Source organism: Loxodonta africana, chromosome 1 (assembly GCF_030014295.1).
Source record: "Loxodonta africana isolate mLoxAfr1 chromosome 1, mLoxAfr1.hap2, whole genome shotgun sequence".
Taxonomy (NCBI): Eukaryota; Metazoa; Chordata; class Mammalia; order Proboscidea; family Elephantidae; genus Loxodonta; species Loxodonta africana.
In genome coordinates, this window is record NC_087342.1 from 86,996,217 (window position 1) to 87,011,584 (window position 15,368).

Below are 15,368 nucleotides of genomic sequence, written 5' to 3' on the forward strand. Positions count from 1 at the left end.
GATGCTTTTATCATTCATGGTCACAAGATGCTTTTTTTTTTTTTTTTAATCTATCTTGTAAAAAGAAAAAATACCTTGCTAGCACCAGAACTCAGACAGCACTCTTTTGGAATAGTGGTATTTTCAGGGCTGTAGATAGTCACTTGGTTAAGACTCCCCAGGCATATGTTTTCACATTCCGATTTTGACCATTGAGAAAAACATGTTTTTCTCAAAAAATATAGCTGTTAGTCTAGAATCCAGATTTAAATGAGATAGCATGGTCAGGATATTATGCCTCTGTCTCACTGACTGCAATGAAAGTTGTCTTTTCCTGAGCAAGGATATTTCACATTTCTCCCTATCTCGGGTCACTTGCCAGCACTCTTTTCAGAGCCCACTTAACCTCTTTGTTTCTCAAGGTGTAGATTAGAGGATTAAGTGAGGGAGTCACTGCAGTATAGAAGAGAGTGAGGAATTTACTGCGTGTCTGTGTGTACTTGCTCTTGGGTTGTATGTAGACAGAAATTAGAGTTCCAAAGTACACAATCAACAATCATGTGAGACCCACAGGTCCCAAATGCTTTCCTTCTGCCTTCAGCTGATTTTATCCTCAGCACACTCCTCACAATGCAGCCATAGGAGACCAAAATAAGTCCCAGAGGAATAACCACATAAAGGACACTAGCTACAGAGAGCTCGTTTTCCAGGAAGGTTGTGTCCACACAGGCAATTTTAATAAGGGCAGGTTCCTCACACACAAAATCATCCACCATGTGGTGGCTGCAGAGAGGCAACTGGAAAACAAGGATGGTCTGAATTGTGGACCCCATGAAACCACTGATCAAGGCCACAGATGCTAGTTGCCAAAGAAGCTTGGGGTGCATGATGACACCATAGTGAAGGGGTCGACAGATAGCACTGAAGCGGTCATAGGCCATAACAGTTAGGAGGATACACTCCGTGGAGCCCAGCCCCAAAGCAATGTATAGTTGGATCACACAACCAGTGTAACTAATGGTCTTCTCAGGGCCCTTGAGATTCCAAAGCATCTGTGGGACAACACTGGTAGTGAAACAGAGGTCCAGGAAAGAGAGATTAGAGAGGAAGAAGTACATGGGTGTGTGGAGTTTGGGGTTCAAGTATGAGACCAGTATGATGGCTGTGTTCCCCATCAATGTCAGAATGTATATGACAGAGATGACTGGAAGGAGAACCATCTCCAACTGAGGCTGGTCAGAAAAACCCAGTAAGATGAAACCTGCTGGATTGCTAACATTTGTCCCTTTCATGGCTTCTTCATTGTGAATCGTCTTTTTTGGTCATCCCTACTTTATTCCTGCAGGAAGAAAATAGGGTATCATAACCAATGGAAAAATTAGAAACCAAATAAAACTTGAGCTTTGAAGACAGTAAATATAGGGAGAAACAACAGATAAAATAATGCAAAAAATTATGGTAGATTGATTTGTTATATAGATAGACAAATGCATAAAGCAATGAGAACATCAAATGCATTGAAAGAAAACATATAAAAATAGAACTAACATCAGAATCATATATGAAAACAGATCTGAGATATATACTAAACTACCTGAAGATGCAATACATAGACTGACAATGTATATACTGTGGAAAGGCAAAGACCTTGAAAATAAAATATTTGCTACATATATAGACACATGATTGTTAGGAAATAGGTAGAACAGATAAATTGAAAGACGCATGGAGTGACAAAGAGTATGAGAAAGGTTTTATACAGCTGGAGACATAAAGACAAAATAGGAATAGTTAGAAATATTTAAACAGGAAGAGTTAGGTACGACTACCACTAATAGTCATTTCTTTCGTTGCTTTCCAATGAAGAAAATCACTACTGAAGGTTGTTGTTGATGCTAGGTGCAATGAAGTCAAGTCAGTTCTGACTCACAGTGACCCTATGTCCAACAGAACAAAACACTACCAGATCCTGCTTCATCCTCGTAACTGTCGCTATGTTTGAGCCCATTGTGACAGGCACTGTATCAATTCATCTCATTGAGGGTCTTTTTCTTTTTCTCTGACCCTCTACTTTACCAAGTATAATGTCCTTCACCAGGGACTGGTCTCTCCTGATAACATGTCCAATGTATGTGAAATGAAGTCTTGCTATCCTTGTTTCTAAGGAGCATTCTGGCTGTACTTCCAAGACAAACAAGTTTGTTCTTCTCATAGTCCCCGGTATATTCAATATCTTCACCAGCACCATAGAAACTGCTATGATCTCCTTATGTGAGTCATTCGTGTACTCTCTTTATAAATGTTACTCTCTGGAAGAACCAAATTCCAAGTATCCAATTAGCAACGTTTTTTCCCCCCCCTCAGTGACACCCATAGTCCACGTGCTTTAAGATGCTTTTGTGACAACAGTACACGAATTCAGTCACCTTATATAATCCAGGTAAACCCTGGAGGTGTAGTGGTTAAGAGCTATGGCTGCTAACCAAGAGGTTGACAGTTTAAATCCACCACGTGCTCCTTGCTAAACCCTCTGAGGCAGTTCTACTCTATCCTACAGGGTTACTATGAATCAGAATTGACTCGACAGAAGTGGGTTTGGGTTTTTGTTTTGTTTTGTTTTGTTTTTGGTATGCAATCCACTGATCTTTTATAAATTGTGTAGAATTCAAAGGTGTAGTTTGAAAAATGTCTGATTCCCCCTCAAATATCTTAACTAGAAAACATGAAACAAAAACTTACTTCACACACTTCTAGGTCATTAAGCAGGATCTCAGGCATTGTCGCATAGTTGAGCTTAAAGAGAATATGTGACACATTTTCTTTGACATTCATTGTAATAATCAATTGCATTCTGAAATTTTGCCAAGGTGAAACTACTATGTGTTCTGAGTGGAAGATAATCCTCCATCCAGAATTATAATTACAAAAGGAAACTAACATTAATGGTCATATTGTCTAGCATTTGTCTAACCCACCAAGTATTTTGGTGTTAAAAACCCTCAATGCTGTAATGCACTGGGATTGACATTGACTTCAGCTGGCTAAATTTCCTCTACTATACGGTAAAGGGAGAAAGAACTATGCTGTTGAAGGAGTAGATTTCTACTGGGTGAAGAACAATGTGGCCACATTTTGCATCATATAACTATGTTGCCATGATTCTTTGGCAAATGGAGTATTATATCAAAAAAGAACCAGCATTTTCCAAGGAGACTTCACCCTAAAATACTTACCTTTTCCTTTCACATTCCTGTTAATCAAGATAAGGATAAGGGGATTCGTGTTTCCAAACAGAAGAAGGTAGTCAATTTTCCATAACTATGAATATAGCAAATACTGGGTTATATATGAAAAGTAGCTTCTGTTCAATTCAAAAGGGAACAAGCTCTGGATTTCCTCAAATTTTAGAAAAATGTTTCTTTTTTTTTTTTCTGACAACATGAGGAAGAAAGGTTACCTTGCAGGAAGAATGACAATCCAGGTATGGGGACGTTGGGTTGGTGGTTTTGATGAAGATTCAATCTCTGTCACAATTCCAGGACAGGCAGTAGAGGAACCAGGTGTGAGTAACCTGTTATTCACATTCTCCTGTAATCTCTCAGACTGTCTTCAGGTGGATGGTGTTCACCTTATTTACTCAACACATGCCCCTGGAGCTCACCTTCCTAGACAACTTCCCATTGCTATATTAGAGAGGGAGACAGGTCTCTAGAGAGAGAAAAACCTCAGAGGCTTGTCTTCTGTTTCTACTAGAAGGCAATCAATTTTATACCATTTTCTAAACACACACGTGTGGGCACTTGCATTGTTGCTATAAAAGTGTTCAGAACAAAAAGCACAGTTGAAATTTCAAGAGTGAGAATGTTCTTCAGTTCTACTCATAATGAACTTGCAAAGACAGTTAAGGTCATTCACCCACTTTCTATCACATGTGCTATTAAAATTATTTTTTTTATTGATAGCTTCTTAATAGATTTATTTTTTAATTATTTTACTTCAAAGTTTCTGCTTATAGAACTTCTGTGTGTTGTACATATGTTTGCAAATATGTACATATCTGTGTATACACACATGAAGTTAAAACACAATTACTGGCTGGGAAAGAAGAAATGATGGGAAGAAAGTTAACTCTGATATCCAGTATGAAAGTGGAGAATTGCAAATTCATTACCTCTTTTCAGAAATATTTAAGAGTAAACCATATTACAAAGTAAGCATGCTGGACAGACAGTATTGCTATTACTTCTTAAAAAATAGACAATGATTTTTATAATAGTTTCCAAAGTAGATGGTGTGTACCCTAAGATTTTTGCAAAATGATCCATTAGGGAGCAGGAAGGACATACTAAAAATTTCATATACGTTTATTTTGAAGATCTTATGACTTCTCTTTCAGTTTATATTCCACAAAGGGTACAAACATGTGCCTACGGTGATAATTTACTGTGATGGTTAAGGTTGTGTGTCAACTTGGCTGAGCCATGATTCTCAGTGATTTGGCAGTTATGATGTAGTTTGGCAGTTGTATGAAATTGTGATCACTTCCATGATGAGATTTGATACAATGTGAGCACCTCCATGATGGGATCTGCTCTGAGTAGCCAACCGGTTGAAAGGAAGTTTCCTTGAGAGTATGACCTGCATCAAATATAAGTGGACATCCTGGCAAGGCTCATGGGCTTTTGCTCATTCTGGATTCCACAGCTGGCTCCTATTCGTCTGACCTCTGTTTCTTGGAACTTGAGCTGGCAGCTGACCTGTAGTCTTGTCTGCTGATCCTGGGATTCATTGATTTTCACAGCCTGTGAGCAAGAGCCATGTTCCCTGACCCATCTATCTTGGGTTTGCCAGCCCCTGCAAATACGTGAATCAGGAGAGGCCCCTATCCTGACCCATGGGCTTGGAACATTCCAGCCGGTACAACCACATGAGCCATTTCCTTGATATAAATATCCTTCTATACATTTTTATATACTTACTAGTTTTGCTTCTCTAGAGAACCCAGCATAAGACACACACATATAATTGAAGTATAAAAATATTTATATTTGGACATAGGGTAGACTGTCCAAAAACATTTTTTAATGGAGTACATGATAGTAAGCATTTAGATTCAATGGTGGCATAGGCTCTTTCACACTCCTCCTTCTATAACCTATTCTTCCAACTTTAGCGCCAAAATAGGGTAAATTTTTTGCCAGATGTGCTGGTCCTGCATTTGCCCTCAGACCTATTTGTTATCCTTTTCCAGCTCTGTTTGTGTTACAGGAGGACTGACCCCTGAAGGTTGCTATGCCTAGACTATCATATCAACTGGCTCCTAAATGGGGGACACTGGCAAAGAGATCAGAATGAAGTAGAAAGGGGAAGCCAGTGTATTTCTTCCTCCATCTATGCTGTGAGAGGCTCCTCTAGCAGTAATGGCATCTCCTCTTTTGATACAGTTTCCATGGCTGATCCACTATGGTTCTGGCTTCCCTGAGGCAATTCTAGTACCTTCATTCCTTTTGCTTTTCCAGCCCAGGGGTGGTAGTGTTTTATTGCTGTTTCTAATCTCAGGGTTAACTCACATTGCACTGTGTGGTTCCTCAGTTCCCCTATCACGTGTGTAACCAGTGCATGCATTAAATTACCACTACTGCAAATACTTGAGGAAACAAAATAATTTTTAGTTGACCTTTTGCTCTGGACCAGGGTAGTAGTTGGACCCTCTTCCCTTCCAAAAAGTAGAGTTCTTATGGAATATGTTAAACTCATTCTCATCATATTCTGCTAATAAGACCAATTTTCTATGACACATTTTCACAGAAGGCAAGGCCTTAATCTAAGCTAACAATTTTCTTAGTTGGATTTAGAGAGCATCACAATAATTGGAGGGTATCTGGGTTAGTGAATTTTTCTCTCCCCCTTGACATGCTCTTTAAGGAATGTATACTCAGAATATTGAAAATATTGGCCCTTCTTTTGAATCAGAATCAACAGCTCAATTAGTGATTTATAAACTATTCTGAAGCTTTCATTATCTATAACTTGATCTCACTTCACTCCCAAATACATTTAGAAAATGACTGAGTTCGAGTTAAATGCATTTAGGGGCTCAGAATAATTTATCAGTGTTGAAGTAAAAGACCCACAGGGTGAAAATTTAGATTGCTTTTTCTAGCTCTAAGCTGTAACTACCAGAGAAACAGACTCTCATTCTAATACTTAGTTTTCAACTCTCAGCAAGTACTTCTGAATATCTCACTTCAATACTATCTTTAAAAAATATAATTTCTCTGAATTAATCACTAATGTTCAACAACAATAACAATCTCTACCACAAAACATTTTCAATTACATTTAGTTGATATTACTTTTATACTAATCATATTTGATCTTTAAAATCTGCTAAATGTGTAATGACACATGTATAAGTAACACCAATGAGAAGTTGAGGACACTTGATATCTGAGATGTTAATTTATTTGCCTAAGGCCAAGCAACTTTTTGGATTCAGAACTGTGTTCCATGATGTTTAACTTCTAGTGATTTCAGCTACTGCACACTGTTGTTTTGTTATTAGGTACTGTCCAGTCAAATCTGACTCATGAACATCCTATGCACCACAGAACAAAACACAGCCCCGTTCTGTGCCATCCTCACAATTGTTGTTATCCTTGAGCCCAGTGTTGCAGACATTGTGTCAATCTGTCTTATTGAGGGTCTTCCTATTTTTCACTGACCCTCTACTTTACCAAACATGATGTCCTTCTCCAGGGACTTATCCCTCCTTAAAACATATCCAAAGTATGTAAGACATAGTCTTGCCATCTTGCTTCTAACGAGCATTCTGGTATAGTCAATATTTTTCGCCAGCAGCACAATGCTACCTCCTGAAATGGTTGAATGTCATATATACCTTTTTGGTATACTGACTCTGTGTATTTCTTCTATCTTCTTTTGATTATTTCAGTGTTGTTTAATATTTTCCCCGTTAAAAAAAAAAAGGAAAACCAAACCCATTGCCACTGAGTCGATTCTGACTCATAGCAACCCTATAGGACAGAGTAGAACTACCCCCATAGAGTTTCCAAGGAGCCCCTGGTGGATTTGAACTGCCAACCATTTGGTTAGCAGCTGTAGCACTTAACCACTATGGCACCAGGGTTTCCATTTTCCCCACAGAGTTCTTCAATATTGCAACTCGAAGGTCGAATTTTTTCTTCAGTTCTTCTAGCTTTAGAAATGCCGAGTGCATTCATTCCTTTTGGTTTTATAACTCCAGGTTTCTGCACATGTCATTATAACACTTTACTTTGTCTTCTCGAGACTCCCTTTAAAATTTTCTTTCCTGCGCTTTTACTTCATCATTTCTTCTGTTTACTTTAGCTACTTGATGTTCAAGAGGATGTTTCAGTCTTTTCTGTCATCCATTTGAGTCTTTTCTTTCTTTCCTATCTTTTTAATGACTTCTTGCTTTCTTCATGTATACTGTCCTTGATGTTATTCCACAGCTCACTGAGAAGAGTTAACACCACTACTACTAAATGTATTTCAGAGCATAGAAAAGGATGGACTACTCTCAAACTCATTCTATGAAGCCAGCATATCCCTGATACCAAAACCAGGTACAAAAAAGGAAAATTACACACCTATATCCCTCATGAACTTAGATGCAAAAATCCTCAACAAAATTCTAGCCAATACATATCAAAAAAATAATTCACCATGGCCAAGTGGGATTCATACCATGTATGCAGGGATGGTTCAACATTAGAAAAGCAATTAATTTAATCCATCATATAAATAAAAGACAAGAATCACATGATTTTATCAATTGATGCAGAAAAGACATTTGACAAAGTTCAACACCCATTCATGATAAAAACTCTCAGCCAAATAGGAATAGAAGGAAAATTCCTCAGCATAATAAAGGGCATTTATGCAAAGCAAATACCAACATCAACCTCAATGAAGAGAGCCTGAAGGCATTCCCCTTGAGATCAGGAGCCAGACAACAGTGCCCTTTATTACCGCTCTTATTCAACATTGTGTTGGAGGTCCTAGACAGAGCAATTAGGCTAGATAAAGAAATAAAGGGCACCCAGATTGGCAAAGAAGAAATCAAAGTATCTTTATTTGCAGATGACATGATATTATACCCAGAAAACCTTAAGGAATCCTCAAGAAAACTACCGGAACTAGTAGAAGAGTTGAGCAGAGTATCAGGATACAAGATAAACATACAGAAGTCAGTTGGATTCCTCTACACCAACAAAAAGAACATCAAAGAGGAAATCACCAAATCAACACCATTTACAGTAGCCCCCAAGAAGATAAAATACTTAGGAATAAGTCTTACCAGAGATGTAAAAGACCTATACAAAGAAAACTACAAAACACTTCAGGAAGAAACCAAAAGAGACCTACATAAGTTCAAAAACATACCTTGCTCATGGATAGGAAGACTTAACATTATAAAAATGTCTATTCTACCAAAAGTGATCTATACATTTAATGCAATTCCAATCCAAATCCCAGCAACATTTTTTAATGAGATAGAGAAACAAATCACCAACTTCATATGGAAGGTAAAGAAGCCCTGGGTAAGCAAAGCATTACTGAAAAAGAAGAACAAACTGGGAGGCCTTACTCCACCTGATTTTAAAGTCTATTATACCACCACAGTAGTCAAAACAGCTGGTACTGGTACAACAACAGATACATAGACCAATGGAACTGAGTTGAGAGTCCAGACATAAATCCATTCACATATGAGCAGTAGATAGTTGATGAAGGCCTCAAAGCAGTTAAATGGGAAAAGACAGTCTGTTTAACAAATGGTGCTGGCATACCTGGTTATCCACCCGCAAAAAAATGAAACAAGACCCATACCTCACACCATGCACAAAAAAAGAGCTCAAAATGGATCAAAGACCTAAATATAAAATCTAAACACAATAAAAATCATGGAAGAGAAAATAGGGATAACATTAGGAGCCCTAATACATGGCATAAACAGCATACAAATCATTACCAACAATGCAGAAGAGAAACTAGATAAAAGCTTCTAAAAATCAAACACCTATGCTCATCCAAAGACTTCACCAAAAGGGTAAAAAGACTACCTACATACTGGGAAAAAGTTTTTAGCTATGACATTTCTGATCAGCCCCTGATCTGTAAAATCTACATGATACTGCCAAAACTCAACTACAAAAAGATAAATAACCCAATTAAAAAATGGACTGAAGATATGAACAGACACTTCACTAAAGAAGACATTCAGGTAGCTAACAGATATATGAGGAAATGCTCGCGATCATTAGCCATTAGAGAAATGCAAATCAAAACTAAAATGAGATTCCATCTCACTCCAACAAATCTGGCATTAGTCCAAAAAACACAAAATGATAAACGTCGCAGAGGTTGTGGAGAGACTGGAACACTTATACATTGCTGGTGGGAATGTAAAATGGTACAACCACTTGGAAATCAATTTGGCGCTTCCTTAAAAAGCTAGAAATAGAACTACCATATGATCCAGCAATCCCACTCCTTGGAATGTATCCTAGAGAAATGAGAGCCTTTATATGAACAGATATATGCACACCCATGTTCATTGCAGCGTTGTTTACAATAGAAAAAAGACTAAAGCAACCAAGATGCTCATCCATGGAAGAATGGATAAATAAATTATGGTATATTCACACAATGGAATACTATGCATCGATAAAGAACAGTGATGAATCTGTGAAACATTTCATAACATGGAGGAATCTGGAAGGCATTATGCTGAGTGAAATTAGTTAGTTGCAAAAGGACAAATATTGTATAAGACCACTATTATAAGAACTCGAGAAATAGTTCAAACAGAGAAGAAAATATTCTTTGGTAGCTATGAGAGGGTGGAGGAAGGGAGGGGCAGAGGGGGTATTCACTAATTAGATAGTAGATACTTTAGGTGAAAGGAAAGACAACACACAGTACAGGAGAGATCAGCACAACTGGACTAAACCAAAAGCAAAAAGGTTTCCTGAATAAACTGAATGCCTCAAAGGCCAGCGTAGCAGTGGCAGGGGTTTGGTGACCATGGTTTCAGGGGACAATTTTATTATGCCATCTATGTCAATTGGCATTATAAAATCTATTAAGAAAACATTCTGCATCCCACTTTGGAGAGTGGCATCTGGAGTCTTAAACGCTAGCAAGTGGCCATCTAAGATGCATCAGTTGGTCTCAATCCACCTGGAGCAAAGAAGAATGAAGAACACCAAGCACACAAGGTAATTATGAGCCCAAGAGGCAGAAAGGGCCACATAAACCAGAGACTACATCAGCCTGAGACCAGAATAACTAGACAGTGCCCGGCTACAACCAATGACTGCCCTGACAGGGAACACAACAGAGAACCCTTGCGTGAGCTGGAGAGCAGTGGGATGCAGACCCCAAATTCTCATAAAAATACCAGACTTAATGGTCTGAGTGAGACTAGAAGGACTCCTGTGGTCATGGCCCCCAGACCTTCTGTTAGCCCAAGACAGGAACCATTCCCAAAGCCAAATCTTCAGACAGGTATTGGACTGGGCAATGGGATACATAAAGATGCTGGTGAAGAATGAGCTTCTTGGATCAAGTAGACACATGAGGCTATGTTGGCATTTCCTATCTGGAGGGGAGATGAGAGGAGGTCAGAAGCTGGTGGAATGGATACAAAAAGAGAGAGTGGAGGGAAGGAGAGGGCTGTCTCATTAGGGGGAGAGCAATTAGGAATACATAGCAAGGTGTATAAAAATTTTTGTATGAGAGACTGACTTGATTTGTAAACTTTCACTCAAAGCACAATAAAAATTTTAAAAAAAGAGAGAATGCAGAACAAATAATCTATGAATCCTTTAGGTATCAGGTTGTTTCCAATGTAATTTTTTATCAGAACATTCCAGGTTGTGCACTTTTTGTTTTGTGATCATGTGTAAGAGTTTCTCTCATATATACATATGTATATATGGGTTTTTATATATGTATATATGCATACATAGAATAGACTTCTGTGACATGAGTTTTGAATGTTTACATATTTTCTAAATATTGCCAAATTGCTAAAATGGTCATATAAATTTACACCCTCAATAGTGGTATGTAAGAAATAACCTTTCCCATGTCAGAACAAACACCTGGTACCTTAAATATTTATTTAAACCAGCCTGATGAGTGTAAATTTTATCCCCTTGCTGTCTTATTTTGCTGATTTACTGATTACCAAGGAAGTTGAATTTTCTTTTCTTGTGTTTATTAGCCATTCAGTTTTCCTTTTCTGTGAACTGAATTTTGTTATCATGGCTCATTTTTCTATTGAACAATTTTAGAAATTCTTCGTATGTTGTAGCTAATTATTCTTGGTTGGTTATGTGAGTAACTCGTCACAGGTCTGCATATTGACATTGTGTTCACTTATTTTGTGTGCTATCACATATAAAATTTTTTGTAACAATAAAATTCATAAATAATTTTTGTTTAAGGTTTGTGTTTTGATTTTGTGTTGTCATAAAACCTTCTCTTACAATTTTTCACAAAATCTTACACTTAGGTTTTTGTGTTTAGCTCTTTTATCCAAAAATATGTGAATTTTATTTCCTTCCATATAACTAAATCATATATCCAAGCACATTTACTAATTAGACTTAACATAAAAAAACTGCATCTCCTTTATCTTCCTTGTATCTTTCCTTCAAGTAATCTTGGCTATTTTGTATTTCAAGCTCTTAGTACTTTCCTTTGAAATTATTGATTAGTTTGGTATGCTTCTGAAAAAAAAAAAAAGTCCTACTGCTAGTTCATGAATCATATTAGTTAGTATTAACATCTTTCATGGACTGAATTGTGTACCCCCAAAGTATATGTCAACTTGGTTAGGCTGTGATTCCCAGTATTGTGTGATTGTCCTCCATTTTATGATTGTAATTTTATGTTAAAGAGGATTAAGGTGGGATTATAACACGCTTACCCAGGCCATAGCCCTGATCCAATGTAAAGGCAGTTTCCCTGTGGTGTGGCCTGCACCACCTTTTATCTCTCAAGAGATAAAAACGTAAGGGAAGCCAGCAGAGAGGGGGAATCTCATATCACCAAGAAAGCAGTGCCAGGAGCAGATCGTGTCCTTTAGAACCAGGGTCCCTGCACGAAAAAGCTCCTAGTCCAGGGGAAGATTGATGAGAAGGCTGACAGAAAGGAAGCCTTCCACTGGAGCTGATGGCCTGAATTTGCCTTTTAGACCGCTTTACTGTGAGGAAATAAATTTATCTTTGTTAAAGCCATCCACTTGTGGTATTTTGTTACAGCAGCACTAGATGACGAAGACAACATCTTTCCAGTATTAAGCCTTCTTGTCCATGTCAATGATATATCTGTTCACACACTTAGGCCTTGGATTGAACACAATCCTTGTGATCCCTCTAGATTCCTTGAGTGCCTCCTTTTTTTTCTCTTTTGGTCAGTGCCCACCTGCACCATGTCATCTCCTTACTTTTGATCTTGATAAAATGTCGTTCTCTTCACGGAATTCTAGCATCATGCCAAGAGATTGGATGAAGAAACTCAGAAATGGGAGGGAATTTGCCTCCCATGCATAGTCACCACCTGTCTGCCAGTGGAGACTTACATATTGCTATGATGTTGAACAGGTTTCAGTGCAGCTTTGAAACTAAGACGGCCTCGAAAGGAAGGCCTGGAAATCTACTTCCAAAAATCAACCAGAGAAAACCTTAAGCATCACATTTGTCTGATCTGCAACTAATCATGGGGATGGTGCAGGACCGAGTAGCAATTTGTTCCATTGTGCATGGGGTGGCTGTGTGTTGAGGTCAACTTGATGGCAGCTAACAAGAGCAAAGTAAACCCTGGCGCACAGGAAGCTCGAGAATAAAGGATACTATATAGATATATCTCCTCTCCTTTTTCTTCTCTATGTACAGTTTTGAGGGATTGTTTCTCCTTGAAAATTTTCTAGGAAAGCCTCATACATGAAATAAGCATGCCCTCTGAGCAGCTTCCTGAGCTCAGGAAACCATTGCCTCACATTGCTTCACATTTTTCTTTCTCATACACCTCCTTTTATACCTCATCCTCAGTACCTGCCTACACCTCCCAAATAAACAATCATCATTTAAATCTTTGTTTTTGACTCTGCTTTCCTGAGACCTAGGCTAAGACAGATGTTTTCTTAAATCTTTATTTTTGGTGTTGCAGCTTCAGTGCAAATATTTAACTCTTTTAGGTTTCTGTTTGTCTTGAATCAATCATAGGAAACATTTTAAATTGTTGAATGTGTGAATGAATGAGAGTTAATGTAGAGTAACAGGTGTCTGTCAGTTTGTCATCCTTTGGGGCTTGCGTGTTGCTGTGGTGTTGGAGGCTATGCCACCAGTGTTGAAATACCAGCAGGGTCACTGTGATGGTTAAGATTGTGTGTCAGCATTCCTGGGCCATGATTCTCAGTGCTTATATGTGATCACCCCTGTGACGGGATCTGCTGTGAGTAGCCAATCACTGGAAAGGGAGTTTCCTCGGGTGTGTGGCCTGCATCTGTATATAAATGAAGTTTCTGGCTTTTTCCTGATCTGGATCCTGCAGCTGCCTCCTGTTCATCTTCCTCCGGTCCATGGGACTTGAGCTAGCAGCTTACCTGCTGACCTTGGAATTCATCAGTCTTTACAGTCTGTGAAAAAGAGCCCTAGCCTCTGACCTGTTGATATTGGTTCACTAGCCCCTGCAGCGATGTGAATCAAGAGCAGCTTCTATCCTGATCCATGGACTTGGGACATTTCAGCCTCTACAATCGTGTGAGCTGTTTTCTGGATATAAATCTCTGTATATATTTATGGAAACCCCTGTGGTGTAGTGGTTAAAGGCCATGGCTGCTAACCAAAATGTAGGCAGTTTGAATCCACTAGGCACTCCTTGGAAACTCTATGGGGCAGTTCTATTCTGACCTATAGGGTTGCTATGAGTCAGAATTGACCCAACAGCAATGGGTTTATGCATATATATATATATAAAATCATAAAGTTAGACGTGCACAGCAGCACTCCGTCATTAAATGGAAGTGGTATATACGAGACTGGGCCCAAGCAGGACCTGAAGGCATAAGTAAGTTGCATGAGGATGTGACCCAAACGCCCATAGTATTCACCCCTGTCACGTTGCCTACCATCTTCCAGTCTGCACCTGTGGCCCCATGGGGATTTCTTTATGAGAAGTTGACTGAAGAAAAGAAAATTTGAGCCCTGTTTAAGGGTGGTGCTGTGCGATATGCAGGCACCACACGAAACTGGACAGCAACAGCACTACAGCCCCTTTCTGGGACTTCCTGAAGGATAACGGTGAAGGAAAATCCTCTCAATGGCAGAACTTCGAGCAGTGCACCTGGTTTTTCACTTTGCTTGGAAGGAGAAATGCTCAGACATGAAATTTTATACCAATTCACGGGCTGTGGCCAATGGTTTGGCTGAATAGTCAGGGACTTAAAAGGAACATGATTGGAAAATTGGAGACAAGGATTTATGGGAAGAGGTATATAGATAAACCTCTCTGAACAGGCCAAAGAAGTGAAGATATTTGTGTCTCATGTGAATGCTCACCAAAGGGCGACCTCAGCAGAGGATGATTTTAACAATCAAGTGGATAGCATGAATCAATCTCTGGAAACCAGCCATCTTCTTTCGCCAGATACCCCCGTCTTGAACAAAGTGGCTATTGTAGTAGGGATGGAGGTTATGCATGGGCCCAGCAATGTGGACTTACACTCACCAAGGCTGACTTGGCTACAGCCACTGCTGAGTGCCAAATCCGCCAGCAGCAGAGATCAACACTGAGTCCCCCATATGGCGCCATCCCTAGAGGTGAGCAGCCAGCAACCTGGTGGCAAGTTGATTACATTGAACCACTTCCAGCATGGAAAGGGCAGTGTTTTGTCCTTATTGGAATAGACCCTTACTCTGGATATGGATTTGCCTTCCCTGCACGTAATGCTTCTGCCAAAACTACTATCCGTGGACTTACAGAATGCCTTATCCACTGTCATGGTATCCCACACAGCACTGCATCTAATCAAGGGACTCACTTCACAGCAAATGATGTGTGGCAGTGGGCCAATGCTCATGGAATTCACTGGTCTTATCATGTTGCCCAACATCCCGAAGCAGCTGGCTTGATAGAATGATGGGGATCACCTCCTAAAGACAAAATTATGGTGCCAGGTAGGTGGAAATACCTCGCAGCATTGAGGAAATACCCTCCAGGAGGCTGTATATGCTCTAAGCTATCATTCAATGTATGATGCTCTTCCTCCCATAGCCAGGATTCCTGGGTCCAGGAACCAAGGGGTGGAAATGGGAGTGGCACTGCTCAGT

At 39.3% G+C, this 15,368-nt stretch overlaps 1 pseudogene; it reads right to left on the reverse strand.

Moving 5' to 3' along the window:
- Positions 1 to 314: 314 nt before the first annotated feature.
- LOC100666313 (olfactory receptor 2H2-like) lies at positions 315 to 1,577 on the reverse strand (annotated as a pseudogene).
- Positions 1,578 to 15,368: the final 13,791 nt, after the last annotated feature.